We start from the raw sequence: 26431 nt of genomic DNA, 5'->3' as shown, positions 1-26431 counted from the left end.
GTTCCCCTGCGGGTGGCACACGGAAGTTGTGGGCAGGGGCTGAGCAGATTGTGAGCTCTTTGCACAGGGACCATCTTTTCGCTTTTTGTGTTTGCGTGGCGCCTGGTCCTGGGACATGACTGGGGCTCCCAGGGGATACCTCCATAATAAAATAAATAATAATAATAAATAAATAAAGCCCCATTAAACTCTCTGCACTCTGCATGGGGGCTGAGGCAATGACTAAATATATGGATTTTACTTGGCACAAATGCCCAATTTTTGCTCTTTTGGGGAAAGCTTTTGCCATGTTTTGTTTTGTTTTTTAAAGGAAAAAAACCTCCTTGTTGAAGCAAAATGCATGGCTTTGGGTTGCCATTTTTCTGCAGTATATGTTAAAGTTGACTGGGAGTTTCAAAAGTGCCCAAGTGATTTAGGAACCTTGGGGGTGTCTACACTTCAAACGCTACAGCGGCACAGCCCTGGTGCTGCCGTGTGGACACTCATTACAGCACCAGGCGGGGTTCTCCCATCCCTGCGGTTAAGCCACCTCCCCGAGAAGCAGTAGCTAGGTCGACAGATGAATTCTTCCATCACCCTAGCCCTGTCTACACAGGGGGTTAGGTCGGCAAAGCTGCATCCAGGGCCGGCTTTAGGAGCTGCGGGGCCCGATTCGAATACCCGGCGGTGGGCCGGGTCTTCGGCGGCACTTCAGCAGTGGGGGTTCCGCTCTGGGTCTTCCGTGGCACTGAAGGACCCCCCGCCACCGAAATGCCGCCGAAGACCCGGAGCAGACCCCCCTGCCGCCGAAGTGCCGCCGAAGACCCGAGTGGACTGCCGCCGGGTGAATAAAAGAAATTTAAAAGGCACCTAAGGCGCGGGACCCTCTTAGGCATAGGGCCCGATTCCGGGGAATCGGGGGAATCGGCCTAAAGCCGGCCCTGGCTGCATCTCTCAGGAGTGTGGATTTTTCATGTCCCTGAGAGAGGTTCCTATGCTGATATCCATGTTCTAAAACGGCCCTTCGGGTGGGACTTACGGCGTGTCTACACTGCAAACAAAACCCCGTAGCAGCGAGTCGCAGAGCCTGGGTCTCTGGCTCGTGCTATGGCGCTGAAAATAGCCGTGCAGACGTTCCCGCGTGGGCTGGAGCTCGGGCTTTGGGTTCCATCCCCTTCGCCAGGTCTGAGAGCCTGAGCGGGGACGTCTACACGGCTGTTTTCGGTGCTGTAGCATGAGCCTTGCGAGACCGAGGCTGTAGACCCAGGCTCTGAGACTCGCTGCCGTGGGTCTCTTTTGGAAGTGTAGACATACCCGGAGATTCAGCGTTGCAGTGTCGGACTTGTAGGTGCCCTGTTGCCCGCTGGGATACACAGCCTTGAGTCAGGCGCCCAGGCTTCCTGTACAATGCACGGGCAGAGCGAGGTGCACGGAAGCCAGCACAGTGAGCGGGGAGCCTCCTTAGCTAGCTCGTCGGAAATGCCGAAGACAGGGCGGGGGCTCAAAGGAGTGAGGTGAGTCTGAGCTGGGGGGGGGACGCACCTCGCTCCACGCGGGAGCCAGAACTTGCGTAAGATGTAAGTCAATGGCGCTGTGACCAATTACTGCTGCTGCTGATCTGGCCCCAGGTCCCTACCACATGGCGAGCTCTCTCTCTGTAACTGCCCTTTGTGGATCAGCCGGGTGAGTGCGACATCACACACACTCAACACCTTCTCAGCTGGAGGATCTCCCTGGTGAGATATTGGCGCTCAGCTAATGGGCACGCTCTCTGCTCATGCCTTAAGCTCTTAGGCAAACAGACCCCGGATGCCATCAGCCCCCATGCCAGCCTCACATCAAAAATATCTGAGTCTCATCAGGAGTGGTTTGTTCACAGGCTTTGGCCAGCTGGAGCAGAAGGACAGGTTCCACTTGCAAGGATCTGAGCTGGAGCGGGCGGGTGAGGTTCTCTGGCCAGCAATGTGTGGGAGGTCAGCCTAGATGATCAGGATGGTCCCTTCTGGCCTTAAAGTCTATGAGTCTATGGCCTCAAAAACTCTGTGGGAGCTGGACTGCTTGAGAGGACAGATGGGCCCATGGGCATGCATAGCCCGCCGTGTCCTATAGCTGTTGTGAAATGGAAATCTCTTAAAAACCAACACCAAATAAGGAAGAACAGAGGATACAAATTAGACTGGTGCATTTTGTTGGGTTTCATGGGTATGACATCCCCTACAGCCAATCAAGAAGCTCCATTTTTGTGTCCAGGATTCCAAGGCCATTTCAGACTCGTTTCTCATGGGTCTGGCAAGGTTGGTCTGGTATTTTCACCTCTTTGCTCTGCCCACCTGCCATTTAACACTCTTAAATAGTATCCTCTCCTTTTCCCGATGATTCACAGTGAGGAGCACAATCCATCTTCATTGCCAGTGACACAAGGTAAAGGTTCCTTGCCTGTTATTTAATGGTTTTATGGGGTCAGTTCAGGAGAGCTATTATTGCACCTTCTGAGGACACTGGGACTTGGTCTCAATACTTTGGCGAGGATCTTATGTCAGGGAACTCTACTAGAGTTTGTCTACACTGGAATTTCTAGTCATGTTTTCCCATGTGCTAACTAACATGAATATAAATGCTAGTGTGGACATGACACACATTTGTTCCTAGTTGTGTTCAGCCCTAGGTTGCACGTTCTGGGCTTGATTTGCCATTGTTCTGTACCTTGTATGGTTATTTACACCAGTGCATAGTGGGTGTAAAACAAACCCATTTTGATTTTACCGCCACTTTGCACTGGTGTAAAAGACTGTACAAGGTACAGGGCAATGGAGAATTTGGTCCAGACTATCCTGTCTACCCCCGAATTTACGATTGTGTTCTTTAACATGTGTTAAAACATGACTAAATATTTAAGTGTAGCCACACCTACAGAGTCAAAGGAATTACTCTAGAATTGTAGCCATGTAAATGAAAGCAACATCTGATCTCTAGAGTTCCAAGGTCCTCCAGAAATGTAGTCATGACACTATTCTAAAAACTACCCTCTAGCTTGTGGTATTTATGGAGACGTCATCCAAAATCCAGGTAAGCCGGGGTCATGAGCACCAGAACCCTGGCATCTCTACTTAATGATGCACATCACCTTTGTCCTAGCAGTGAGCTGTCCTGGAGCTGAATTCTGAGGGTCCTTATTCACGCTTTGCTCATTGCAACAAAGCTACCATTAACTTCAGTAGTAGTTTTGCCTGAGCAAGTACAAAAAATGAATAAATAAAGTCCTGAAGATTTGGCTCTTTGGTAGGTGAGCTGGATTTTAAAAAAAAGGGTGCGTGTGTGTGTATGGGGGGGACCTGTGAAGATTTTTTTAAAGCTTTGCCCTTTTTTTATTTCAAAATTTCTCATTTCCAAAAATTTCAAATAAAATTTCAAAACGTCTTTGATCACCTCTGTACTTGGTCAGAAAACAGAGGGGAAACATAAAAAAAAAAATCCTCACAAATTTCCCCAATATATATCTATTTTTAATGTCCAGTAGAAATGTTATCAGACCTCAACAGCGTTGATGTGTAAATGGGGAGATATTTAGTGGGCAGGAAAGGGAGGGTCTCATTTTATACGGTCAGTCCCAATGTAAAGGCATCGTTCTGAAGCCGTCTGCCCTAATCTACCGGTCCCAAGCATTCCCTTGTGTCAGGCTTTGTGACGTAAAGGGATCCAGAGTGCAGGGAAAAGTCAGACATGTGGGGCTGATTCTCCACTGCTATACACCTTGTGTGTGGTCACGTACACCCGTACAAAGTGAGTGTGAAATCCCCTGGGATCAGCAGAGGAGTGTTCTACACCCACAAAGATCAGAGCGGTAGAAAATCACAATGGGATATTACTCTGTATTAAGGCCGACTTAAAGGTGAACTGAAATTAACTGTGGCCAGGTCTACACTACAGACTTACATCGGTATAACTGTGGTGCTCTGGGGTGTGAAAAATCTCTCCCGTCGGTGTAGGAGTGTCTTCACTTACATGCCGCAGCTGTGCCGATGCAACGTTTTCAGGGTAGACCTGCCCTCAGATCCCAGCTCGCTTTCCGAAGATTTGTAGAGGCTTAGGGATGGATTTTGGAGAACAGCCTTTCATTTTGCATGCGAGATCACTTGCATTTAGACATCTAAACTAGGTAATACTTTTAAATTTTAAAAAGCTATTTCTCCACTGCAAAAAATAAGCTGTGTTTTCACAATAAGCTAGCTAGCCACCTTGAAACGCTATCTCAATATAAAACACACACTGTAGTTTTTAACCTTGTGGTGGCTAGCGGAGATCAACCCTAGGTGGGGGTATATGTAAAAACTAGAGTCATTTATAGGGGAGACCAGGTTACCTAGTGGATAGAGCTCTGGATGGGGACTCAGGAGCCCTGATTCTGTCCCAGATTCTACCACTGGCCTGCTGGGTGACATCAGGCAAGTCCCTTCCCCTTTCTGAGCCTCAGTTTCCCCATCTGTAAAATGGGGATTGTAATGCTGGAAGACCAGGTGCCAGCTCATGCCAAGGCTTTTAGGCCTCACTGAACAATGCATAGCTGGACACCCGTCTGTCTCACCTGTGTGTTAGTATTGTTAAGATAGGTATTGGACTGAGATGGTGTATAGTGTTTAGACTTTATGAAATGCTTGTAAGTCACTGCATGCATTAATCTCATGCACAACTTTGATTTCCCATGCTATAAGGTAATTCTTACGTGTTTGTTCTGGCTCCTTGTTCTGTTACTGTAAAATGTTTGGTCTGAAATTATGTAACTCACCAAACAGGGGCAAACTTCACCTAATGCTGGATGCCTACAGGAGGCGTTATCTCCTGCCCATCAGGAAGGACTAGTGAATGCAAACGAGCCATTGTGGAACAGGCACTTTGCTGATTGCTTCCCCCCCAGACCTGAAGGGGGTACATGCCCAAGCCCTCATCCCATCACAGCGTGAACGCTGGGGGAAGGGAATTAAAATGCCTGTTAGAGAGAACTTCCTGGAACTCTGAGAGGTGCGGATTTCTAAGCACATGCAAGGAGCCCCCCAACTGTTTCGCATGGGTTAACCCTAAGGGATATTCTGAGTCTGCTTACTATAGACGTTGCTATTCCCTTTTGACACCTGACTGTGACTCATTTGTGTGTGTTTGCTTCCCGGCTTTAACCTTGTAAATAACGCTCGTTTCTTTTTCCTAGTTAATGAATCCTTAGTTAGTTGACTATAGGCGTGGCTACAAGCATTGTGTTTGGTGTGGGAGCTAAGGTGCAAATCGACCTAGGGTAAGTGACTGGTCCTTTGGGACTGGGAGTAACCTGACTTTTTTGTGATCTTTGGTGTAACATGACCGTCTATCACAGAGTCAAGCTTGCCTGGGTGGCAAGATAGACCGGAGTGCCCAAGGGGACTGTCTGTGACTCCATGGTAAGGCTGTATAGCGCCGGAGGAGTTTACACTTGTTATGTGATTGGTGAAATCTAAGTATAGAACTTGCAACCAGTTTGGGGTTTGTGCCCTGCTCCTCAACAGTCTGCCCTGAGGTTGGTATTCTTGCTCGTGAGCCACGCCAGACGGCATGAGAGGGATAATGATGAGGTGCTTTGAGATCTCTGGAAGAAAAGAGCTGTGTTATTCTGAGCTACATCAAGGTACAAACTACCTCTGCCTTGTCACCAATGCCAGAGCTATCTCAATATAATCCTCCCCCCCCCTTTTTTTTTCTGCAGTGACTTAGGGTCTCGTATTTCAATGAAAGTCAATGAGATTTAGGTGCCTAAGTCACTTAGTTGCTTTGAAAACGTTACTGTGCGTTTCAGGCATGCACAGCTCTTCGCACTATGGTTTGTGCAGGTAGTTTATTGCAGGAGCAAAATGCATAGATCTGAAAGCCAGAAGGGACCACTGTGAACTGCATAGTCCAGGCCAGAGAATGCCACCCAGTCATTCCAGCCTCGAGGTCAACAGTTTGTGACTGAGCTCAAGAATATTGTTTTAAAATATATCCAGGCTTGATTTAAAGACTCCAGATGATGGAGAATCCATCACAACCCGGGATAAGTTGCTCCAGTGGTTAATTACCTTTCCTGTTAAAAATGTGCTTCTTGTTTCCAGTTTAAATGAAATTGTAGGCCTTAATGCGGCTGCTTCTAATCCTGGCCTTTAACATGAGGAATAGTGAGAGTACATTTTAATTGCAATTCAGTTCCTCCTAATTACTGGCAAAACCCATTTCTTTTTCTGAATTGCTTTCTAAGTTCGCGTTCATGTACGAATCCTATTTCAATTACAGGCACCTTGAACTAACAGTATCAAGCTAACTTCTGAGGTCCTCCACTTCCAGCCAAAGTTGGGCAGGTCTTGAGCTGAGTGAATCATTTGTCCCAAATCATTTGTCCAGCAGATTTACCCTCTTCGCCTGCTGCCTGGAATAGACACAAGCAGGTTGTAATTTCCTCAAATTTATTCATTAATCAATTAATTTTAGGCATTTTTTTAGCTCCATGGACTGCTCCCAAACAGATTCTGTATGCATTCCATGCTTCTGTCAGAGAGAACCGATTGGTCATATAAATCCCATGGTGTGGATTCTGTCCCCTGATTGGCTGAGTGCACCATATTTGCTTAGCTCTAGTTAGGACAGATGGTTTACAGGAGACAACAGATTTGCCCAAGCAAATATATTCAGTTCAAGCCATTTTCTCTCTGGTAATAACGGTTAACAGAAATAAGTTTCCTGGCCCTTGCAAATGGCCCTGAATCCAGATGCTCTTTCTTCAGTGGAAACAAACATCCTACATAACAAAGATACTTTTAACCCTTTGTGGTACCAGGTGGAGCCTGTGTCCCATAAGGTCCCTCAGTCAAACAACCGGCAGATGAATGTTGTAGTGGAAAAACCTACCCTATGACCATCAGATGCTTGCAAAACAAACAAACAAAAGAAACCTTTTATAGAAAATTTGACTTTTTTTCCAGACACCAATTTTTAAAAAACAAAAACAAACCAAAACAAAGCAAGCAAACAAAACCCCCGCAGATGTGCACAATCGGAACAGTGAGTGATGTGTTTGCTACAACAATATTCCCTCCTCCACCTTCACCCCCGCCACCTCCCCGTTCGCTGCAAGACACGCTTTTGTCCAATCCTGTGCTCACACTCGACAATGTTACAATCGCGAGCCAGAGGCAAAGGTGTGCAGCAGGTCAAACCAGTGTGGACAGTGCAACTGCAATAACAATGTGGTATTGGCGTGTATAGGAATTGTTAACGTTGTGGAGAAAGCAAAGACATAACAGGCGTCAAGGCTATTTACTGCCTCTTGCTACCTGTGATAGAATGGTCACCGTCTGCCAACAGTTACTACCCAGCAATCTCTGGGCTAATGTAACATCTTCCCTGTGCTCAGAGTAGGAATTAATGCGCATGGCAAATGTTGACTTTCTGTTAGGGACCACTGTATAAATGCAGCAGCATCTCCCTCTGTTGGTGTGTGGCACAGCTCCAGCTTCTGGCTATGGGTGGCATAATAGTCATAGCTCCCGCTCTCCATTGTCTGGGCTATAGAGTTATACATTTTTAGGTCACAAAGGACTTGATCATGTTCTAGTCTGACCTCCTGAGTACAATATGTCTGTACCCCCTCTTTGCTCCTTATCCTTTATGTGGCAGAGCTGCAGGACCGCCCCATATCTTTTATCTGCAAATTCTTCCTGCCACTGACTGTACATGGCAGGGCCTAGATTTTCAAAAGTGACTAGTGAGTTTTCAGGGCCCAGCATTCAGCACCTTCTAGGGCCCTGGTTTTCAGAGGGCGACTGCTCAGCGCACTCTGAAAATCAGGTCAGTCTAAAGTGTGTCCAGGTGGGCAGGGCCCGCAAAATGCCCAGCAGCTTTTGAAAATCTGTGCTGCCTCTTGTAGCTCTTGTCTCCTGCTGTGTGTGGTATGGCTGCAAATACCTCCAGCTTCTTGCTACATGTGGTCGGTCTACGGTAGCTTGGTGGTTTGCATGGGAACTCCCATGTGGTATGTGTGAGGTCGGTGTGCTCTCCCATAGGCAGATAATAGGCCGTATTAACCCTGGGTAAAGCTACAGGGATGACCTGCAGGGTTGAATTTGTCCTTTTACGTTCCCCATGTATTGATTATCCTCTAGACAAGCTGTATTGGATAAGCATAGACAATATTGGTTATTCGGTGTTTCAAGTTTTTAAACCCAGCATTTGTTTCTAAACACAATTATTACGAGTAATTATTAATAATCATGCAATAATGAATTACTGTTGGAACACTGAGACCTCAGATATAGTGTTCTGATTGGTTGGCTACAAACAGGGCTGCTGTTGAAAACAAAGTATAGTCTTAGTATTGCTACTGAATATATTTGTCATAAACAAGTGATATGCTTAGGACGGGGGGACCATGGTCTGTTGTGATCGAGCGGGTTAGGCAGAATGCTACGGAGCAAATCGAGTTGGGTTCTCATTCTGGTGCTGATACTTTTCTGTCTGTGTGACATTGGGCTAGTCATTTTTCCTCTCTGTAAGAACATAAGAATGGCCAGACTGGGTCAGAGCAGTGGTCCATCTAGCCCAGTATCCTGTCTTCTGACAGTGGCCAGTGCCAGGTGCCCCAAAGGGAATAAACAGAATAGGGCAATTTATCGAGGGCTCCATCCCCTGTTTGTCTAGTCCCAGCTTCTGGCAGTCAGAGGTTTAGGAACATCCAGAGCATGGGGTTGCGTCGCAGACCATCTTGGCTAATAGCCACTGATGGACCTATCCTCCATCAATTTATCGAATTATTTTTTGAACCCAGTTATACTTTTGAACTTCACAACATCCCCTGGCAATGAGTTCCACAGGTTGACTGTGCGTTGTGTGAAGAAATACTACCTTATGCTAGTTTTAAACCTGCTGCCTATTAATTTTATTGGGTGACCCCTGGTTCTTGTGTTATGTGAAGGGGTAAATAACACTTCCTTATTTACTATCTCCATACCAGTCATGATTTTATAGACTTCTCTCATATCCCCCCCTTAGCCATCTCTTTTCTAAGATAAACAGTCCCAGTCTTTTTAATCTCTCCTCAAATGGAAGCTCTTCATCCCCCTAATCAGTTTTGTTGCCCTTCTCTGTACCTTTTCCAGTTCTAATATATCCTTTTTGGAGATGGGGCGACCAGAACTGCACACAGCATTCAAGGATTTATGGGGTGACATTGTGACATTTTCTGTTTTATTATTTATCCCTTTCCTAATGGTTCCTAACATTCTGTTAGCTTTTTATGACCACTGTTGCACACTGAGGGGATATTTTCAGAGAACTATCCACAATAACTCCAAGATCGTTCTTGAGTGGTAACAGCTAGTTTAGACCCCCATCATTTTGTATGTACAGTTGGGATTATGTTTTCCAATGTGCATTATGTTGAATTTATCAACACTGAATTTCATGTGAATTGAATTCATTGAATTTCATCCATTGTGTTGCCCAGAGATCCAGTTGAGTGAGATTCCTTTGTAACTCTTCACAGTCAGCTTTGGACTTTATTATCATGAGTAATTTTGCATTGTCTCCAAATTTTGTCAACTCCCTATTCAGGCCCCTTTCCAGACCATTTATGAATATGTTGAAGAGCACAGGTTGCAGTACAAATCCTTGGGCCACCCCACTATTTGCCTCTCTCCATTGTGAAAACTCACCATTTAATCCAACCCTTTGTTTCCTATATCTTTTAAGCAGTTACTGATGAGAGTACCTTCCCTCTTATCCCATGATTGCTTACGAGGCTTTGGTGAGGGACCTTGTCAAAGACTTTCTGAAAGTCCAAGTACACTATATCCACTGGATCACCCCTTGTCCATAAACTTGTTGACACCCTCAAAGAATTCTAATAGATTGGCGAGGCATGATTTTCTTTTCAAACGCTGCATTGTGTTTGTCTGTGCATCTGATAATTCTGTTCTTTACTATGGTTTCAACCAATTTGTCTGGTACTGCAGTTAGGCTTACTGGCTTGTAGTTGCCAGGATCGCCTCTGGAGCCTTTTTAAAAAATGGGCCCTGAGGTGGATTTACATTCACTGGGGAAGCAGTACAGGTGTCTCGCCTCTTCTGCATCTTAACTGAATCTGAGGCATGTGGGGAGCCTCATGGAGATACAGATAGCCAGGCCTAGAGGGAATGGTGTGGGATGTTATACTGCCATCTAGTGGCAAGAGTGAAGCACAGACAGTTGAATAAAGATGGCTGACTTCTAACCTGTGGTTGTATAGGGTTGGCTCAGGGACCCACAGATTCAAAACAGCCCAGAAGAATCTTTAATCCTTGAGGCTCTCTGACAACAGCAATGCTTCCCAGGTGCGGTATTAGCAGCCCCAAACATTCAAAAAATCTTGAGTCAGGCCTCAGATAATCATGAGAGCAGCTTAAAAATCATGCGATTCAGAAAAAAATTGGGTTCATTTTATGTATATTCTGGTTGTGGAGCCTGTAGGTTACACTTGGGTCACGTTTTCAGGCAACCATTAGAGCTAGAAACTTCCTTTTACTGAGATTCTCCCCTAATCCAAGAGCCAGGGACTTAAAAAAAGAAGAGCCAAATATGGCAACCCTTGGGATAAAATCACGAGCATTAGCCACACTGTGGCTGTGCTATCGCTGCCCTTTCTACACCCTTAGGGATTAGCAGGACTATAGAGATACTAAATATTAAACCCTTAGTCTTTGTATTAAGTTGAGACCCTGTCTGAGATCCCCAGGATGCTGGGTGCTGTGCACACGGATAAAGGTGTGTCTCCATTGCAGCTGGACGCAGGCCCTCAGCCCGGATGACTCGTGTTAGTGGGGCTTGAGCTAGCACGCTGAAAAGAGCAGTGTGGACGTGGCTGGCGGTGGAGCAAGTCCAGGGCTTGGCTGGGCCTGAGAACCTGAGCTGTAGCGTCCGCGCTGCCAGCACGAGACTGTCTAGCCAGGCTGGGAGGTGCAAGCCCAGCTGCCGTATAGCCCGACCCTAAGAGCTCACAATCTAAATAGACGACAAAGGGATGGTTCTCCCCATTTCACAGCTGGGCAATTGACACCGCAGGAGATGAACTGACTGCCTGAAAGACACGGGAAGTCTGTGACCCAGCTGCGAGTTGAGCAAAGATCTCCAGGGTCTCAGTCCACTCCTTCAACCAGGAGACCTTCTGTCTCTCAAAAGAAGCCTATCATTTAAGGGCTGAAGGTCCCTGGTTCAAATCCTGCTGCCAACCCATACAGGACTGAGAGGCCATAATAGTGGCCACCTGAATGAGGCTGAATCCTAGCTTATGATGTGTCAAAAAATCTCCCGACTCTAGTCACTAAGGCTGGGATTTGATTCTTAGCGCTGATATAGCACTTTTCACCCAGAGAGCTCAAAGCACTTTACAAAGGAGGTCGGTATCATTATCCCCATTTTACAGCGGAGGAAACTGAGGCACGGGGAGGCATAGAGATTCACCTAAGGTCACCCAGGGAGTAAGTAGCGGAGCCAGGGATAGAATCATACTCCCCTGACTGCCTATCCTGGGCCTTGTGGAGAGGATCACGGTGCCTTCTTTGGGATTTGGACAGCTTAGGCACTTTCCAGACTTAACGTGCTGAAAGGGGTGGACACAGGCAGGAGAGATGCTGCAGTGAAGTGGATCAGGAAAGAACCTCCCTGGTTCTTTCTTTCTTTCTTTTTTTTCTTTCTTTTTTCTGCTGATGCAGCTTAACATGCCTCTTCCCAGTTCAATCTAATTACAGCTCTGTGCAAGAAAAATCAATAGTGACTCTAGTCAGGTCTATTTACAATGGCTATCTAAACCCCACACTGATGGATCTTTTTCATATTTCTCATCCCTCGCAGCTGCTTTCCCAGGCAGGCTTTGTCTGCCAGGAGCTGTCTGGGCGTCCTCTGTCTGGAAGGAGGCCCTGACCTAATACCGCACCAACACGGTGGAAATGGGAGTGGGAGAGGTTTGCCACATTTGTGCAACCTATGCTGGAAGAAAGCCCAACTCTCACAAAGGCGGGGCTTCTTGGTCAGCCAATCGGTGCCCTTGGATGCTGCAGCCTCCCCCAAAATGCGGCATTCTGGGAATGGTGGGGGCAGGTCAGAGGCTAGATGGACCCTTGGTCTGACCCACTATGGCCGTTCTTGTGTCCACAGTAGAGCTGGGTGGGAACTCGATTTTCCATTTTGCAGGAAATTCTGCGCTGTCGCCATTTTTTCTGTTCAACTTTCTCAAGACATTTCCCCCCCAAAACGAAATTTAATCCAACTGGGCCCGTTTCCATGAAACGTTTGGCTTTTAACGCATCAGCCTTTTCCAACAGAAAAGGTTCCACTGGAAAATCTCCAACTAGCTCCATTAGGCAGTGCCTCTCACAAGGGGGTAGGGACCTTAGCTGGGGCCACTGCATGCTACTGCAATTCTAACGATAGTGACGAACTGTTAGGATGTAGGGTCCCTTGCTACTGGCATGGGAGGTGGGGGGGAAGAGAGTAGCCAGCACTTCCCTATACCCTGCTGCTCCTGTGTTACCATATCAGCCACTTGGTGCCACTCAGGCCTGGTCTACACTATGACTTTAATTCGGATTTAGCTGCTTTAATTCGAATTAACGCTTGACCCGTCCACACAACGAAGCCATTTAATTAGAATTAAAGAGCCCTTTAATTCGATTTCTGTACTCCTCCTCGACGAGAGGAGTAGCGTCAAAATCGGTATTGTTAATCCGAATTAAGGTTAGTGTGGCCGCAATTCGATGTTATTGGCAATTAGATGTTATTGGCTACCCACAATGCAACGCTCTGGAAATCGATGCTACTACGGTAGCTTGGACGCACACCACCGAATTAATGATGCCTAGTGTGGCCGAATACATTCGAATTTATAAAATCGGTTTCCTAAATTCGAATTATATAAATTCGGATTAATCCTGTAGTAATAACAGAATAGCTTGTAACGAGGAGTTCATTTGAAAAAACTGCAAACTGCTCGCCTAATGGAGCAAAATTCGCTGACTACATTATTTGCTGGGAATTAGTTACTCGACTCCAATCACTGACGCAAGCCCGTGGGGAAGAGGATTGTTCTGTACAGCACTATTTTATAAGGGTGCCTTTGGGTAGACAATTAAAACTCAGGTCCGGCCCACTTGTGGTCATTAAAGTTCCACTTCAAAGCTGCAGGAATACGTCAACTTGTGTCTATGCACCTAGAACAATGATGTCCCATCTTGATGGGAGCTTTTGCTTGCTAATGCAATAATAAAATAATAATAATAATTTTTAACGTTGGGGTTTTAACCAGAGGGATGTGGCCAAATTCCAGTCTGGGTAATGAATTATATTTTACCAATCTGCAATTGCAGTTGGATACATTCTTCTTCTTCACTTCCTGTCTCAAAGTGTTATTTTTATTAATGTTACAGGCGCTGTGGTGCTCGGTGTTGTATATAGCAAGAGACAGTCTCTGGCCCCACAGAACCTAACTAGACACTGGGTGGGAGGGGAACTAGAGTGGAAGTAACTCACCCAAGGTCACACGTCAGGTTACTAGCAGTGTGAGGACCTGAACTCAGGTCTCCAGTGCTTAATTTGTAATGAAAGAGGTGCCAAGGCTCAAGTAATTTTTTTACTTTCATCACTGATGTGGCAAGGCCAGAGGTGCCAGGGCTCTGAACTGCCAGGCCCAGAGGTGCCGGGCTCTGAACTGCCAGGCCCAGAGGTGCCGGGGTCTGAACTGCCAGGCCCAGGGATGCCGGGGCTCTGAACTGCCAGGCCCAGAGGTGCCGGGCTCTGAACTGCCAGGCCCAGGGATGCCGGGGCTCTGAACCACCAGGCCCAGGGATGCCGGGGCTCTGAACTGCCAGGCCCAGAGGTGCTGGGCTCTGAACTGCCAGGCCCAGGGGTGCCGGGTTCTGAACTGCCAGGCCCAGAGGTGCTGGGCTCTGAACTGCCAGGCCCAGGGGTGCCGGGTTCTGAACTGCCAGGCCCAGAGGTGCCGGGACTTAGCCCTGACACAAACTAAGCACTGCAGGTTTCATAACCCTCTGCACTAGCCACTAGCCCACGCTGTCTGCCATGCAGAGTGCAGTTGCCTGCTGTTTAAGAGCTGATTTGCTTCAGTGGTTGGTAAAGGGAACCCCGTACATATAAAATTTGCAAAGCACCATGGGATAAAAGCTGCCATAAGAGTATTGCTGTTAACTACTCGGGTACTTATTCTCTGCAGCCGGAGTAACTCCCCGCGGTGCCCAAGAGGGTTTCCATTCAGGGACGCTGGCTTGGTGGCTCTCTAGCCCCATGCTCTGTTAGACCTGGACCTTTTTATCCGGGTGTGGTCACATGTGCAATGAGTTTGTCGTTCTCCTTTGGCTCCACCCCATGGTTTGGGCATGAACGGCAGGGCTACGTCTACACAGCCCGTGGCAGCGAGGCTCCCAGCCTGGGTTGACTGACGTGGCTTAGTGGGGCTGGCGCAAGCGCTCTGAAAATAGCTGTGTGGACAGCGCTTTGAAGTTGGGGTTAGGCTCTGAAACCATCCCACTCCCCCACCACCAGCTTCAGAGCCCGAGCTCCAGCGTGAGCCGCAATGTCTGCATGGCTGGTATTAGTGCAGCGGGGCGAGCCCGAGCCGGTTCACCCAGGCTGGCTGTGTACACAGACCCTGGAAGATCAGAACTGACCTGCATTGGCAGAGCGGTGTTGGGGCCTGAGAAGGTAAGAGCGTTGCACAACAGACCTGGTTCGCTGGCAGGGCGGGGAGCTCCAGAACTGGAGCGACGGGGCAGGGGACCGTAGACAGGCCTGAGATGTGGTGGCAGAACTGGGCGGGAGCTCCAGAACTGGAGTAACAGGGGGGCTGCGGTCAGGCCTGAGGGGTATTGGGCAGAGCTCTGTGTTTATAGTATTTGCCGGCACTGTACCTGGCTCAGCCCTGCCTCTATTTCATCAGCACTGACATTTACCAAACCGCCCCTAACCCGCTCGCCAAAACACGAGCAACTGCTAGTTCCACACCTGACGCTTTCTATCTAATTTCTGCTTCAAAGGGCAAGACGAATATTTCACTCTGCTGCTGCACAGTCACTAATTACTCGGCCTGCCAGGCCTCACAGTTCTTGCCTTTGATTGATTAAGTGTGTGTTGGGGTGGTTTCCCTGAGAGTTCAGGCCCCTTCTCTATGGCGCTGCTGCCTGTGGGCAGACGGGGCCACAGCCTGAGGCTGGCTGATGGATCCAGTCCTCCTTGGATCGGTTGCCTCAGTGCTGTAGCATCGGGGCTCTGCTCCCCCTCCCCGGGCTGGCTGGAGAGGGTTCCCTGCTCCCCCACCCCACCTGCGTCAGGCTCAGCTGCTCAGGTTTAGGGCATGTGGATGGTATTAAACCACATGCTCCTGTAGCCACGGTTGGTGCCGCTCCACAGGGCGACATTATAGGCAAATTATTAAAGGAGCCAATTTGTATAGCTGCAAATAGTTTGTGTAGAGCCATAAACGTCAGCTTTAAAAACCAGTGTGGGTTTAGTGGGGGCGGAAGGCAGTGGCCTGGCAGGCCTGGTGAAGGAAGCGCTCTCCTTGTCTTCAGTGGAGGCCGCCCTGTTAGCATGCCTCATGCACAATCTAGGGGGGACGGGACCTCCTTTGTGGGCAGGTCACTCTCCATCCCCCTGGCACTTCTCTGACTCTCTGCTGAGCCTGCGCACAGCTTGGAATGGGGGAGCTGGAACTGAGACCCACCAAACTCATCTCATGGATGCCACCACACCTCCATTAGAGGAGGACAATGTTCAGTCCCTACTGGGCTGGGCTGGATTCAAACCCGCGACCAACTGAAACATCCAGCCAGCCCCCTAATAAATGCTAATTGAAGAGAGGATCTCACGTGGAGATGCCTTTGGAAATCTAAGCTCCTGCAGCTTTTTACCGCTGTTAGCTCTGCCAATGGCACTCTGGGAGCGGCGCTGGAGTCTATGCTATGTTTTCCTACCTTCCAGTCAGCGGTAACTGTGCAAATCTGCTGCTGGCAGTGGGACACCACGGGTGTCACTGCGGGATTAATTGGAAGACGTTAAGGTGGCAGGGACTGGGGTGTCACTGAGGGCATTGGTGGCCCTGCATTATGGGTGATGAAGCGTGAGATCTAATGAGTCCAGCTTGGTTCTCAGATCCCAGGGGGAGTTTGCAGGGCTGGCAGGTAGGAAAACAGCCTCTTCCTTTAAGCTGAGTGCATTTGCGACTGAGATCGTAATTAGCGAGGCAGGAGAAACATGCAGCCCTATGATCGCCTCCCCCCCAGTCACTTGCAGTAACAAGCAGACCCTCGCTTTAAAGCTCAAAGTGATCTGCACTGGCCATTAGCTGTTTATGCGGCTCACTTGCTAGATTACAAGACAACGTCGAGGAATGGACAGGAAACCCCCTTTGCACCAAAACGGTATTCTTTAAAAAAATAAAGACACCAGCAGCCCTGGAGATTAAAGTTCTCTATTCAGACACAGGGCAGGTAATAGAATACCTAGCTCTTACTGCATCACAATGGTAGTGTTTTACGTACACGCTGCACTGGTGTAAGGGATGAGACAAGGTGCAAGGCAAGGGAGATTCACACCCTAGAGCTACTTGTGACAAGGGGTGTCCATTCTATACATCTTTGTTTCAAGCAACATTGCTCTTCTAGGTGAGAGAGTGATAGAGTGGTTAAAGCACAAACTTGGGACCTAAGCACTCCGCGTTCAATTCCCTGCGTTACCACCGGCTTATTGTATGACCTTTTGCAGGTCTTACTCTTCCTGTGCCTCAGTTCCCTATCTGTACAATGGGGATAATAGCATGGCCCTACCTCGCTGGGGGTGTGGGTTGTGAAGCAAAATGCACGAAAGGTTGCAAGATACTCTGGTACTACAGCAACGGGTCTATGTAAGGGGGGAGGGATAGCTCAGTGGTTTGTGCATTGGCCTGCTAAACCCAGGTTTGTGAATTCAATCCTTGAGGGGGCCATTTAGGGATCTGGGGCAAAAATCTGTCTGGGGATTTGTCCTGCTTTGAGCAGGGGGTTGGACTAGATGATCTCCTGAGGTCCCTTCTAACCCTGACATTCTATGACCATAGATAGGATACTCCAGTGTGGCATGCACAAAAAAATCTGCACAAAGGATTTCCCATTGCATTTTTCTATTTACCACATGGGAAGTATCACAACATATGGTGTACCTCATGCCCCAACAACAACTAGGGGGTGAAACAAGACAATCACTGTGCTCTCGAATGAACTTGTGCAGGAAAAAGACAAAAATTGGAGCTCATCTGTGGGCGAATCCCTTTCACAAAGCGATCACTCTACAGCTGACCTCTCAGTGCTCGTCCTCAAAGGAAACCTGCACAACACCTTCAAAAGATGAGCCTGGGAGCTTACATTCATAACTTTGCTAGACACTAAAAAATCATGGACTGAACAGAGCCACTGGATTTATGCCTCATTACAACAATCTGTAAGCACTAACCTGCCTCCCCCTTTTTGTCCTATGACTGCAGGACTGTTCACTGGCCTTTTTACCTTGAATGGTCTCTTGAGATGTGTGTTAACTACTTATGCTAAACAATCTTAGTCCACCTTGTATTTAGCGGTGACATGCTGAGTGAGTTTCCCAGACCTGAAGAGCTCTACGTAAGCTCAATAACTTGTATCTTTCACCAACAGAAGTTGGTCCAATAAGAGATATTACCTCCCCCACCTGGTCTCTTTACTGGGGGAAGTGTAGTCGTTCCATTCAAATAGTTTCACTCTTTCCATAGAGGATTTTGGTTTGGTGCAGAGGAAAGTATTTTTTCAGAAAACAGAGAGAAAATACTTTATTTTTGTAGTAGCACCTAGAGAATCCGTTCAAGATCAGGGCCCCATCTTGCCGGGTGCCGAACAGACCCATAGTAAGAGAGAGTCCCTTCTACAGAGAGTTTACAGTCGAAACAGATAAGACAGAAAGAGGGTGGGAGGGGAAATAAATAGAAAGAGGAAGTGATTTGTCTAAGGTCAAAGAGTAGGTCCATGGCTGAGCCATGATTATGACCCACCAGCGCGATTCCTAGACCCGGGCTCTACCTGGGGCTGTTGGACCCCAGCCAATCTAGTCCCACTCAGCTAGTACGTCTGCTGTTGGGTTTGGTCTTGTTTTAAAAGACTATGGTGACCAGACTTCCTCCACTTTCCCCAGGAAACTACTTCGTAGGCAAAATCTCACCATCGGGTTTATTCTTTGACTTGTCCTGCTCTGTGAAAAGGCCCATATTTATCAATGGGCCACTCAATGGCATGGATAAGACAGTTTCATTTGTATCAAAATAATTCAGTTGAACGATGGTGGTGCAGAATAAGGAGGCAGCGTGGCTAGATCACTGATTGAATCTCAGAAGACCTAGGTCCTCTTTTTTTCAACTCCGCCACTGACCTGCTGGATGATCGTGGCCAGCTCACGTCACCAATCTGTGTCTCAGTTTCCCCCTCATGATACTGACCTCTTTGTGAAGCACTTTAAGATCTACGGATGCTAAGAGCTAGGGATATTACGAGTAGTTGCCCTGACATGGATACAATCCTCCTATGGCAATGCAGCTCAGTATGGAAATATGAGACGTGGGGCCTGGTTTTCACTTCACTTACAAATGCGGAAATCAGGAGTGATGCCGCTGAGCTACAGCTGGGTAAGTGAGAAGAGAATCGGGCACTTCAAAGGTGGTTTCCCCCCAGAAGAAGAGCTCTCTAAAAATGGCCTTGGGAGGCTCCATGTTTATGGTTGCTCAGTGACTCCAGATCAAACGTGCTCAGCTTACAAGTAAAAATATATTTTGTCCAAATGCCACCCCTGCAAACACCCCTGGGCTCCACACGCTGAGCTAGCCTCCATTCTTCTGCATCATTACCTGTAACTAAGAGTCTGCTGCGGGGCTTATCAGCCCCTCCATGACCCCTCTGTAGCCCCACGGCGAGGTGTCACTGATTGGAACTTAGCAAGCCATTCTGTTGGAACCAGCTCCCACTCCCAGACAGGGCCGGCTCCAGGCACCAGGTTACCAAGCAGGTGCTTGGGGCGGCCACTTCGGAGAGGGGCGGCACGTCCAGCTGTTCGGCGGCAATTTGGCGGACGGTCCCTCACTCCTGCTCGGAGCGAAGGATCTCCCGCCGAATTGCCGCCGCAGATCGCGATCGCGGCTTTTTTGTTTTGGTTTTGTTTGTTTGTTTGTTTGGCTGCTTGGGGCGGCCAAAACCCTGGAGCCGGCCCTGCTCCCAGAGCTGAGCTGTCTCTGCAGGGTTAACGGATAGTAGCAGCTTACTTCTGGCATTAAGCTCTGCACACCTGACTGTGAAAAACACACTGGGAGCAAGTCCGAAGGGGACATTTTCTTAGTCAACTTCCAGAGTAGAACTAGTGCCGAGAGACGAACGGCACAGAAACGACCGCCTCCTGTTTCCCCCAGACGGGTTTCTGCTCTTGGGTAAGTGTCACAGAGACGGGGGAAAGAGCATTTTCCTTGACTTAACCTTGACAACTCAAAGCAAAATAGCCACCAAATCATTTCTAAAGGGACATAATAGAGACAATCAAGCACCGATTATGCCTCCCAACATGAGCGCCGATAAGCATTTAACTAATACCTGATGGCTTTCCAGGCCTCCGCAGGCTGTCAGCCAGCAGTTTCTCTATTATACCCACCAAACCTCTGTTTTCTCAACCCCGGTGCTCTCTCCCTCTCCATTCATCTGCAATACAACCTGTAATTTTCTGCCCACTTTGCTTAAGTGCTGGCGATTTGTTGAAGTCACAAAAGACAGGCAGAGCTTTTCAGGGCCCACATGCTGGTTGTAAGTGAGGTTAGAAAAACACCGGGCTCTCTTTTCTCTTCTCTGTCAAATAGGCTTGAACTAGCCCAGGGGGGGAAATCTCCTTCAAGGTTCGGTTTGAATGAGTGTTCGGAGCTCAGGGGGGTTTATCCGAACATCTCTGTTGGAAATCAGGCTGGGAATAGCTTTCCCGGTAAGATTTCTGGCACAGCCTGCTCAGAGATACAGCGGAATCCCGAATAGCTGAACCCCCAGCTATGTGACTGGCCTTCCTGAGTTGCTGTCAGTATGTCCCACTCTGCTATAAGCCGAGCACTCAATGCAAATGTATCTCGTGTCACCTAAGTGATTTGGAAGACCAGATTTCTTCTAGACTGTACTGAGAACTGCCTTCCTTATGGGCATTTTGGTGGTTTGTTCCAGCCAAAATTGGGTCCTATTGGATGCTAGAAATGGGCCAAACCAAAACCCAAGACGGGATCACCAGACTTTGGATCTGAGATCCAAGCTTTGTGTCTGCCCTGCATGAACTCTCTCCTGCCTTCCCACCCCCCAGCCCAGATCTGAGCTTTGGGGGAATTTTGAGTCTTGATCTGCATTTCTACAAAAAATGTAGAGTCCAAGGTTGGTTTGAGTCTCTAGTGAACAGAGAAGCTGCAAAGAAAAAAACAACTTGTGCCCTTTTTTGCTTGATGATGTAACAAGAAGGCCTGAAAAGATTTGTTAAATACACTTTTTTTACCTGTAAAATTCAGGTCCTGAAGCTAAATATGAGTCAACAGTGTGATGCTGTTGCAAAAAAAGCAAACATGATTCTGGGATGTATTAACAGGTGTGTTGTGAGCAAGACACGAGAAGTCATTCTTCCGCTCTACTCTGTGCTGGTTAGGCCTCAACTGGAGTATTGTGTCCAGTTCTGGGCACCGCATTTCAAGAAAGATGTGGAGAAATTGGAGAGGGTCCAGAGAAGAGCAACAAGAATGATTAAAGGTCTTGAGAACATGACCTATGAAGGAAGGCTGAAAGAATTGGGTTTGTTTAGTTTGGAAAAGAGAAGACTGAGAGGGGACATGATAGCAGTTTTCAGGTATCTAAAAGGGTGTCATAAGGAGGAGGGAGAAAACTTGTTCACCTTAGCCTCTAAGGATAGAACAAGAAGCAATGGGCTTAAACTGCAGCAAGGGAGGTTTAGGTTGGACATTAGGAAAAAGTTCCTAACTGTCAGGGTGGTTAAACACTGGAATAAATTGCCTAGGGAGGTTGTGGAATCTCCATCTCTGGAGATATTTAAGAGTAGGTTAGATAAATGTCTATCCGGGATGGTCTAGATGGTATTTGGTCCTGCCATGAGGGCAGGGGACTGGACTCGATGACCTCTCGAGGTCCCTTCCAGTCCTAGAATCTATGAATCTCTAGTGAAATGGTGACATCACAAGAGGCCAGGAATTGAAAGCAATTGAGAGAGGAAGGGGTTTTTAGTCAGATGGGTTGAAACACGTTTTTTTGTTAAAACATTTAACTGCGATAACTAATAAACATTTCTGAGAAAAGGAGCCCATGTTGAAGATGCAACACCTCCTTCCTGCTCTTTTTGAACGATGGTATGACTCAGAGCGTTCACAAGTCACATATACCTCCAAGAAGTCCTCTGGCAAACCCCAGGCAGACCAGACTTCCCATCCCTAAGGTTTCTAGTTAAAATCCAACCACTGTATTATTTCCCCCCCGGTTTTCAAAAAAATGAAACAAAAAATGCAATTTGAAACTATTTCTTTCCCCCCCCCCCAATTATGTTGGTAAAACAATGCACGTTTTGTTGAAATTGGCTTGTTTTTGCAAAGCTGTTCGGTTTCAACAAAACTGTATTTTTTTGGATGGAAAAGGATTTCAGTCAAGAAAACTGACCAGTCCCTGAATCCACAATAGCCATCACTAGTAATAAACTTCCCTCTGGAGAAGAGCATAGACCAGTGGTCCGCAACGCAGTGCCCGTGGGTTCCATGGCGCCCGCCGGGGCATTTATGTGCGCCCGCCTAGTGCCCAGCAGGGGAGAGAAGCTGGGGCCCCACGCCTGCTGGGGACAGAGTACTCCGGGGCTGCGGGCGCCGGTGTTCTCTGTCCTCGCGGCTTCTCTCTGGATTCATATATTATATTAAATATCATGTTTTTCGTATTATTTAATGTACAAATACAAAATAAGCCTTGAAAAGTTGTTGGCGCCCGCCACACTCTTCTGAAAACATGAATGTGGTACTGGCCACAAAAAGGTTGGGGACCACTGGCATAGACAGTCATCCTTCACATCTGTCTAGAGACACGGTAATTACTGCATATCTGGGAGCAGGTAGTCCAGATGGATCAACAGCTCTAGTTCATGCTAACTAGCTTGGCTCTTCCAGCTTACTTCATAGTAAAGAGACCGCATTGGGTTGTAATAAATTATGAAGAGGATTCCTTATTGAGGCTACTGGACACAGACACAACCTGTGGGACTTTCTGGCACATGTAGCTTCCTTTAATCCTGGCTGGGTCCCAGCAGTCATGCAATGGACTACATTGCAAACCCATATCTCACACACACACAAAAGTATTTGATGGCAATATTGTCAATGTCTATCCACCATAACCTGAGGGAAACCGCAAGATTGTCAGCTGTTGGGGACAGGGAATATCTTTTCTCTGTGTTTGCACAGCACCTAACACAATGAATCCATGACCGGGGTGTCTCTGTGCAATCATAAATTATAATAAGCTAGAGGGCTTGCACTCTGGTCTCCGGTCCTGCTTTTCACCACATGATATAGGGCTGGGGTTTGGACAGTGTAGGTTGCTGATGGATATTTCACTTATCACTAAATGCAGCATATTCATATTTTTGCTCTCATATAGTACCTTCCACCCACGCCTCCCAAAGCACGTGAATTAAGGCCCATAAGACGCTAGTGTAAGCATTATACCCATTTCACAGCTGGAGAAATTTAAAGAGATTTGCCCGGGCTCACACAGTGAGTCAATAGCAGATCTAGGAATAGAACCCGGGAGTCCCAACTCCCAGTACTAATCATTAGGCTACACAGTCCTACCAGGGACTCCCATGCTAAACCCAGGAGTCCTGGCTCCCTGTCCCCTCCTCTACATTCGGCAACATTCCCTCCATAGCTAAGAAATGTGTCTTTTTTGTTTGATGAAACTTTTTTTTATTTCTTGCCCTGAAGACTCAAAAGTCACGGGGAATTTTGAAGAAAACTCCGCAGTTCTTTTTAAAAATTTCCGTTTAAAAAAAATTGGCAAGGCTCTATCTTGAATCCAGGGCTGGGGGAAATCTCAATTGCTGATGCCCCACTGTGCTGGCGAAGTCCTCCTCTGCCACAGAAAAGCCAGTGGTTACAGCAGTGCAGCCAAAAAGCCACCCAACTCTGCAGTGGCGATTTTCAGAGCCCTACTCAACTGACTCAGGCTTGTGCTATGGAGCTAAAATAGCCATGTAGATGGTCGGGTTTGGGCTGGATCCTGAAACGCAGCGAACGGGGAGGGCCTTCGGCCGGAGTGAGAACGTCTACACTGCTACCTCTGCCTTGTAGTAGGAGCTGCCAGTCGACCCAGGCTCCGAGACTCGCTGCCCCAGGGTGTCTCTGGCAGTGGAGACATGCCCAGTGAATGAAAGCACCCATACAAATGTGTGTTCAGTGTAAAGGCTGGGGCCACACTAGCGCCAGGGGATAAGCCCCCGGGGAAGCCTGCAGTTACTTGGATTCTCTCTGTGATTAATAGGAAGGCAGGCCCGGATCGGGCCGCTGGGTTTCAGAAACACTGGGCAGCCTCTATTCCGTTTGAAGTCAACCTTTGCTTCTTATATGCTTTGGGGCGAAATGTTTTCAAACTCCCCCCCCCCGCCCGCCCAGTGATTTAGGAGCCTGCGTCCTGTTGATTTTCCAATGACACTTGAGCATCTAAGTCACTCTGTGTTGCTACAGTGTTTCTTGGGTACCCATCACTCAACTCCTCTAGAGGGAGCAGGGGTTCTCCTGCTAGCTGTCCATGGTACTTATATGACCCCCTGAACTTTAATATGTATGTGTCTCACACACACCCCGCCCCCCCGGCAGGTAGAGCAATGCTATTATCTCCATTTTACAGGTGGGGAACAGAGACACAGAAAGGTTAAGTGATGGGGCCAAGACCACATAGGAAGATTGTGATAGAGCAAAGATTCAAACCCAGGCTAGCTTTAAGTTTAAGGCTAGCCCTCTAACCACTGGGCCAGTTCGGCTCTCTCGTGGAGGTACTTACTGTAGCTGGCCGAAGGGGGGGGGGGGAACAACAGTAAAATTGTTTTGAAAACGGTTTCAAAGTTTTTTAGGTTTTATAAATATTTTCAAAACCTGAACTATTGTCACCAGCTCTATAGCAGGGGAGGGGGAAAGAAAAAAACCAGAAAAAAATTAATGATTTTTTTCCAACTTTTTCCTGCTTTTTTATTTTTGAAAAATTTAAAAACTGACAGTGTTGCTTGAAAGTTGAAAAGTTCTGATCAGCTCAACCTACGACCATCGGGTCCAACAAGGGTCCATGCTTCCGCATAACTCTGCAAAACACCCACTGACTTCAACAGAGCCAGGAGCCTACCCCCTCTCTTTTCTTCTCAGACCCTGTGGGATACCAAATACCTGGGATTTGGGAAACCTAGTTCAACTACTGTATTGCCTTCTTGCACAATATCCCTCATGGCAGGGCAGCCCAGGAAAACACCAGGTGGGGGCTTGGAAATAACTTGGAGAAATCTGGGATTTTGTAACTATTTATGTCTAGAACGAAAAAGTGCTCCCCCCACCACGCACACATGCAGTGGAATGGAATGTACCAAACATTTCCAAACTCCAGAATCCACAAAATTCTAGAAGATCCCAAACTCTAGAACCACTGCACTTCCTAGACGTTCCAAACTTCAGGCAATGAAATTCTAGAAACCTTCCATTCAAAAATGTCCCCAAACTCACGCTGTTCCTAAAAAGGGGCCAAACTCCAGATGCCATGACGTTCCTAAAGCTTCTAAACAATGGAGTTTGGCTTCTTCTCTCTGGAATATTAGCCCTGGCAAATGTTCTGCATCTCATTCAAAACACACACCCACACACCCACACCACTTTAATCTGACAGTAAAAAATAAATATCTTAAAGGAACAGGCAAGGTGTGAATACTTCCGGGGCAGTACAAGCTACAAACATCAAGGCATGGAGAGGTGAAATGACTCAAAGGTTCACCTTACAGGTGAACGGCTCAATCAGGTGTAGAACCAAGGTCTCTTGAAGCCCACTCTAGTGCCCTGTAACTGCACTGCACTTGCTTAAAAGCTTGAGATCCTCAGCTGAAAAACTCTAGAGAAGGGCAAGGAATTTTGCTTATTCAACCACCTGACCCTGTCTCATGACACTGAAAACAGATCATTGCATATTTCAAATGGAACGTAGCATCTCAAACGTGAAGGCTGTAGAGGGGTCACTGTTGCAGTTCAAATGCATCACCTCCCAAGTCCTCAGGATGGCAGCACTGCCCAGCTTTGCAGTGTCCCAGCCCTTGAGACACATCTTTCATTTGTTTAGTGTATTTCACTCTTAAGCACTTTGCAAAGCGCAAAGGAATCACTTAACTCATCACTGGGATGCGGTCCCATCAGGATGGATCAAGACAACTGTTTAACTGGATGCAGCAAGGTTGCACAAGACCTTAAGATAGAATAACTGGAAGAATCCTATATCCAGTTAAAGAGAGGGAGGAGTTTGGGGGGGCGGGGGGCAGAACGCAGTTGCATGCACCTTTCCAGAAAACAGGAACTCTCGCAAAAAGCATTGGGGGGGGGGACAGTTAATGGCCCTTGATCGCATCATCAGTTGCACTGAAGCAGCACAAAGCAGATGAGGATCAGGGTGAAAGGATCTGGTCCGAGTCTCTCCAGTTGTGGGGATGGTGACAGACCTGAAGATCTTTGGTGTGAGACAGTTGCCCGAGCGCTGACCCACCGCAGCGTCTTTGGAAACCCAAATTAGGAAGCCAGACATTTAGGAGGCCGGAGCTTGTGTCTCTAACTGTGCAGCCTGCATGTGGTGGGCTGGGATTTTCCCTTCACTTCCCGGGAGTGGTGGAAAGTTGTGCTCCAGTTCTGGCGAGAGCCCATCGGTCATTGGTGTGCAGTCTGCATGCTCTGGGCAATCTGCTCTCCCACGCAGACCACTGGCAACATTTAAATCTCACGCTGCACTCCGCAAATTAGGGTGTAAGGCGATACACAAAGCTCCTGTGTGCGTCGCCGTGGGTATTGTCTCTTCCTTAAGATGAACTTAGTCGTTGGGGAAAGGCACTGGATTGAAGATGCTGGAAAGGGAAGGTCTCCGTTTGTCCATGCAGCCTAGACAGGGCAAGATTCCCCAACATCACGCTGCCCTGCCAAGGTGTCTCATCTGTGCTCACACCGTAGTGTTAGAGGGGACTTTGGTCTGCATGGCCCATTTCGCCCTTAGCCTCTTGCTGAGCTGGCCACAAAGCATGCCAGACAGGGCCAGCTGCCCTGAGTCTTTAGGATGTGGAGGAGTGGCACAGAAAC

The 26431-nt window shown here is 47.7% G+C and overlaps 1 protein-coding gene across 1 annotated transcript in view; it reads right to left on the bottom strand.

Moving 5' to 3' along the window:
- Window positions 1-26431, bottom strand: part of ONECUT3 (one cut homeobox 3) — a 90277-nt gene that overhangs the window by 1253 nt on the left and 62593 nt on the right. The gene's annotated exons all lie outside the window — the stretch shown is intronic.

Source organism: Emys orbicularis, chromosome 24 (assembly GCF_028017835.1).
Source record: "Emys orbicularis isolate rEmyOrb1 chromosome 24, rEmyOrb1.hap1, whole genome shotgun sequence".
NCBI classification, from domain to species: Eukaryota; Metazoa; Chordata; order Testudines; family Emydidae; genus Emys; species Emys orbicularis.
Note: the sequence above shows the minus strand (reverse complement) of the source record. Positions and strands in the feature narration are given on the sequence as shown.